General features: G+C 35.0%; 1 pseudogene; it reads left to right on the forward strand.

The window, feature by feature from the left end:
- The first annotated feature begins 5,406 nt into the window (after nucleotides 1-5,406).
- On the forward strand, nucleotides 5,407-6,066 carry LOC109024457 (sodium- and chloride-dependent taurine transporter-like; annotated as a pseudogene).
- Nucleotides 6,067-6,658: the final 592 nt, after the last annotated feature.

Below are 6,658 nucleotides of genomic sequence, written 5' to 3' on the forward strand. Positions count from 1 at the left end.
TTAAAGAAGGTCATGATACTAAGGGAGAGAAGCAATGTCCAGTCTTGCCTAAAGAAGATGATTATGAAAGGACCATTCCATTTTCCTCTCAGATAAAATGTGATACGTTGGGATTAGGTATTCATTTCTGTTTGATGTATGAACTTATTCAAAAAAGGTGTCAAATACAAAGCATTGGTGTCCAACAATATTATTTGGTTATCCCTTAAATTATCCTTTAAAATGTACAAGAATATGGTATATTCCATTTTATATTATTTCTTACTTATACTATCAGTTGAAATTTAATTTTTATTTTTAAAATTTTTCATTATTTTTGTGGATACATAGCAGGTGTATATATTTATGTGGTACATGAGATATTTTGATACAGCCATACTATGTGTCATAATCACATCACAGCCAATGTGGTATCCATAACTTTTAGCATTTATCCTTTGTGTTACAAAGAATCCAGTTATACACTTTTGGTTATTTTAAGATGTACGATTAAATTGTTATTGACTATAGTCACCCTGTTTTCCTATCAAATACTAGATCTTATTCATTATTTCTATTTTTTTGTACCCATTAACCTTTGCCAATTCCCCCCATCCCCTCACCAACTACCCTTACAAGCTTCTGGTAACCATCATTCTCTCTATCACCATGACTTTAATTGTTCTAATGTTTAGCTCCCATAAATAAGTGAGAACATGTAAATTTTATTTTTCTGTGCCTTGCTTATTATGTTAGAAATATGTTCGATTTATAAAGCTTTTACATGATGCAATATAAAAAGAGCCTATTAGTTAATTTTGTTATTGACAAGAAGATGGAAGATTCTTTCTAAAAAATATCATATGAAAACAAAAATGCCTGAACATTGGTAAAATAATGAATCCTTCTATCACAACACAATAGTAGAATTATTGTATTTACATCTTTAAAATACAAATTTTATAGGTTAAAAATTTTATATTCTTTACAAATCATTCCTTGCTTCTTAACAGCCCCATCTTACTCTGTTTATTGTATTTTAATCTTTACTATTGCTTTTAATTAGGTGACTAAGAGATCTGAATTCTAAAATAATTTAGATTTAAAAGATATTTCAGCTCCAAAATATGAAAGCATTTTGTTTAAATCTTAATTGCCTCTTTTAATTTAATATTCAATTATAATACTATTATAAGGTCAAATTGAGTGGAGATTGTCTAACCTTATTAACATCGGCATAATTACTAAAAGGATAGAATTTTCAGAGGTCATCTGATTCTTGTTCAGGATCATTTCTTATCGATTGACCAGGAAATGGAACAGTTTGAGGTTTTCCTCCAATTATTTAAAGCCATCTTCACTTATCTCACTATATATTTATAATGTTTCAAATTAATCATGATGATTATATCTTTATAAAGGTTACTGTAAAGGATTCAGCCTTCACTATAAAAAAAACTGCTGCAATTTCTTCAAAATATTAAATAATAGAAAGTGTAGCCACTGATTTGGAAAACCTGCATGTAAATAAGAGATCATCTGTTAATAATTTTAGTAATAATTTAGAACAATTTGTATACTTATGCTCATAGTTCCATAAACCACATATTGTGGTTTTCTGGGAAGTAATATGGTGCTATATAATATGAAGATATCGTTACTCTTACGCAAAATGCAATATTAAAGCTTCTACTCAAGAAGTTTACACTTTCCATAGGTGCAAGTGTAGTTATACATTTGCATATTTAGTTTGCATTGGAAATTACAGGGATCATTTTAAAGAAGTAATGTTGGATTAATTTTTATGCAGTTGTACTTTTTGGAAATAAAATTGTATTAATAATACCAAATGGTGCTTTCTTTGTTTGTTTTTAAATGGCAAAATCCTCAACCAACCTGCTCTGGTAGCTGCTAATGTATTTCAGGTAGATCCCCACGGCTCTTTGGAATGCGAGGCTAGAGGTCATTTAAATGAAATTTCATATAGAGACATAAGTAAAAGTATTTCACTTAATTAGAAAGCATTATAAAATATATGTTCAAGCATTATTAAAGGAAATCCATTTCTGGATAAATAAGAATTTAGTGAAATTGAATAGCATTCACATATACTGCCTGCTTGTTTCTGCTTTATTATTTTCTAACAAATAGAATCCACATAAAAATGTTGTATCTTAATTAAATATTTGAAGGTCAATGTTAAACTTATTTTTACTTTTACCAAACAGTACATTTTACATATGACTATGTAATTAAGTATTTTTCTGAAATTGTCAGAAAGAGAAGTACTGTGAGTAAAAGTGTAACTTCTGTGACCACGAAATAAATTTTGTTTTATGACAGTTTTTATTGAATATGACTACAGCTAATGAAGTATTCATAAAATTATAGGTTTGGGAAAGACCTTGAGAATGCAATTAGTCTATCTCCTTTCCTGATCACTTTAAGACACTTTATTATTCCATTTCATTCTGAGAACTACAGGGAAGATAATTTCATAAAATCTTTCTGTGATAATACATTTCAAGTCTTTTAAAGCAATGTGACAGTTCTCTTTTTTCAGAGGTCTGCGTCTTTGAACTATATTTTATCTTTTAAAAGTGGCTGAAGATAATAATTTGTACCTACAAAAGTAGAATTTTCTTTTTTCCCTATATTTACCTTTTACTTTTTAATTTATGATGAAAATACACATTCAAAAGGTAATCCTCCTCTTGAATATTTTTTCTGCTTTCATCTTAGTACCAGTAATGTCAGCTCTTAAGTGATTCTTCTACCATTAAATAGATAATTTCATTTTTTTAAATGTCAGACTCTTTTGCAATTTTTAGCTGGAATAGATGTTGATTCAAATTACTACTATAAGTTTCAAGGCCTTTTCACAGAATGATGTGTTAAAGCCGCATCATAAGAAAAATGTAGAGGATCCAAGAGTTGATGCATAAGAACAAGCAGCTATATAAGCCATAGTGTTCATAGAAACCAGAGTGCCTTTAATGATCTGGAAAAAGTCTGTAATTGTTAATACTAGTACCTCATATTCCAAGGCACAACCTGACACAGAAGAGACTCGTAGATTTTTTTTTTTTCTTTTAAGAGACAAGGTCTTGCTCCAACACCCAGGCTACAGTGCAGCAACATGATCATAGTTCACTGCAACCCTGAACTCCTGGGCTCAAGCAATCCTCCCACTTCAGCCTACCGAGTATCTGGAACTACAGGTGTGTGCCACCAAGCCCAGATAATACTTTTTGTAGATATGGGGTCTCACTTGTGTTGCCTAGGTAGGTCTTGAACTACTGGCCAAAAGTTATCTTCTGGACTTGGCTTCCAAAAGTTCTGGAATTGCAGGCATGAGGCACCATGCTCGGTCAGGAACTCAGAATTGATTGATGTCCATGTCTATAATTTTTGGCAAAACTGAAATCCAGAGATGAAGTACCTCTATACAAAAGCGGGTACAAAGCAAAAACGCATACATTTCTCCCTATATGCAAAAAAATAATAAAACTTCATTGTGACTTTCTTATCACTCTTAAAACTGAGGTTTCTAACACATACTTTACTCGAAACTCTATCTAGATTTCCATTTTGTTCCCAGTTTTTTGCTACTCTGTGCCCATATTTCATCAATGATTATGTACTGGCATTATTTTCATTTTATCACTTTGAGAACACGAACTTAGGTTTATCTTTTAATTTTAATGTTTAATTTACAAGCCGTGAAAAAAGTACTTCTAGTTACGATTATAAAGAAAAATGAGAAAGGTAGGTAGCATGGATTTTTATACAAACTCTTTTTAACCTTTTTTAAAATAATTACCAGGCTCAAAGTGTGCTGATAAACTCTTTGGTATCCATCTCAGGAAAAAGAATTCATAGTAGCTGGATCACAAAGACTCTGTATCTAGTTTTACTCTCTTGATTGAATCAAAGAACAAGTCAAAAAATTGTTCAGAACACGACATTTTGATGTTATTAATTCAACAATAAAGTAAGAGTATTACAAACTGCTGAAAGATAGGAACATTTGTGATTCCTGACCAGAGAGTAAAGATAAAGTTAGAAATTATGTAGCTTTCTGTAAAGGTTGCTTGGTTCATAAAGGCTAAAAAGACGAGGTGCTCTTAGAAGAAGTAGGAACTCTTCAAGGGAAACTGAGCTCTCTGTAAAGCAAGCAAAGGACAAATTCCTATGGAATCATTGTGTAAGAAAGAAAAGATTAGAACAAGAAATTTCAAAAGTATTACTTGACTGAGTGAATAATGTAGCAACAACACACTATTCCATCATAAAAATTTCTTCAGAGGCCTATATTAATTCAGCCCATTAATACTTGGAATTCTTGGATAATATATATTTCAAACATTCCCTGGTTGTCTGGTAGTTAGGATTAGGCATTCTCCATATATATTTTTTCTCCTCTTATAAAAATAAATATAAAACTCATAACAGACAGAGAAAATTGGAAAGAAGTTGATAAAATTCATCTCCAAAGAAAAAATGAAAATAATATAATTTGATATTTAAAAAATCTAAAATACATTATACTTAACAACAATAGATAGAATCATGAAGGAGTCTTATTTGGGAGCTCATTAAGGCTAATTTAAATTTTAATAAGACAAGTGTTATTGCCAATCTGAGGTGTATAAATTTGTTAATTTCTGTCATTAATTCTATTATTATCCTTCTCAAATTAATTCAGAGCTTAAAAATCATGTTACTATCTATGTAGTTACCTTTCCCTTTATTCTTCTAAGGCTGCATTGAGTTTATCAGAGAAAAGAATACCAAGGAATATTAATTACTTATCTTGTTGTGTAGAATTTATTTAAAATTATAGAGCTTAAAACATAGTTATAAATCCTAATATATTGCTATTAGAGACATAAATTGTATCGGTGCTATCATAATAAAAAAGCCATATGATATGAGATGTTAAAAATAATTATTCATATTTGAAATAGAAGCCCTATATTTTAAAATGTCACAAAGAATAGACAAGAATACCATTCTAAATCCTTATATTTGTTTTCAGTGATAGATTATTCTTAGCTCCTTAGAGAGGTCATGGCCCCCAGGCATTTAATCTGTAGTTGAGAGATATTAACCTCTCTTTAACATTTTCACTGTAAGCTGCATAACAATAAATTCATTTCCACAAAGGAATAATTAGTGCAAACCTGGGTAAAATACCATCCAAAGTAGCTATTAATGTTAATTTCTACATCTCATTATTTATTTTTGTGTGTTTTCTTAGGGAAGGGAAAAAATTATGTAAACACAGGCAGACCCCTTCCTTTTTTGTATCATTATTCAGGCACGTGTCAAAAACCTTTCTACCACCACATTCTGGCTGTGCAACTTTGATTAAGTCGCTTAACGTCTCTGAGCCTTAGTTCCTCATCTCCATGTGGGAAAGCGAAGAGATGGCCACCAAGGAGAAGCTGCAGGGTCTGAAAGATTTCCACAAGGACATCCTGAAGCCATCGCTGGGGACGAGCCAGAGAGCGCGGTCTGAGGACAAGGCCGAGGGAAAACCTCCGCAGAAGCAGAAGTGGTCTAGTCTAGCAAGATCGACTTGGTGATCTCCGTGGCTGGCGGCTTCGTGGGCCTGGTCAACGTCTGGCGCCTCCCATACCTCTGATACAATAATGGTAAGGTGAATTTCTCATACTTTCCTGTTTGGAGCGGCATGCCTGTGTTTTTCTTGGAGATCATCACAGGCCAGTACACCTCTGAAGGGGGCATCACATACTGGGAAAAGATCTGGCACTTGTTCTCTGGCATCGGCTCTGCCTCCATCGTAATTGTGCCCTTCCCGAACGTCCACTACATCGTCATCGTGGTCTGGGCTACATACTACCTGTTCCAGTCCTTCCAGAAGGAGCTGCCTAGGGCACACTGCAACCACAGCTGGAACACGCCCCCCTGCATGGAGGACACCATGCGCACGAACGAGAGTGTCTGGATCACCATCAGCTCCACCAACCTTACCTCCCCTGTCACTGAGTTCTAGGGGCGCAACGTGCTGAGCTTGTCCCCTGGAATCGACCATCCAGGCTCTTTGAAATGGGACCTCTCTCTCTGTCTTCTCTTTGTCTGACTAGCCTGTTTCTTCTGCATCTAGAAGGACGTCAGGTCCACGGGGAAGGTCGTCTACTTCACAGCCACATTCCAGTTCGCCATGCACCTGATGCAGCTGGTCCGAGGGCTGATGCTGCCCGGCATGGGTGCCGGCATCAATTTTTCTCTGTATCGAGACCTCACCTGCCTCGAGGGCGCACAGGTGTGTATTGACGCTACGACCCAGATATTCTTCTCCTAGGCCATCTGCCTGGGGGCCATGACCTCTCTACGGAGCTACAACAAGTACAAGTACAAGTACAACTCGTACAGGGACTGCATGCTGCCTGGATGCCTGAACAGTGGTACCAGTTTTGTGTCTGGCTTTGCAATTTTTTCCATCCTGGACTTCATGGCACGAAAGCAAGGGGTGGACATTGCTGATGTGTCTGAGTCAGGCCTGGCCTGGTCTTCGTTGCCTACCCCAAAGCTGTGACAATGATGCCACTGCCCACGTTTTCGGTCCCTTTTTGTTGTTGTTGTTGTGCTTCTCTTGCTTGGACTGGATGACCAGTTTGTTGAAGTCGAAGGGGAGATCACGTCCTTGGTT

The sequence above is a fragment of the Gorilla gorilla genome, chromosome 22, assembly GCF_029281585.2.
Source record: "Gorilla gorilla gorilla isolate KB3781 chromosome 22, NHGRI_mGorGor1-v2.1_pri, whole genome shotgun sequence".
Classification (NCBI taxonomy): Eukaryota; Metazoa; Chordata; class Mammalia; order Primates; family Hominidae; genus Gorilla; species Gorilla gorilla.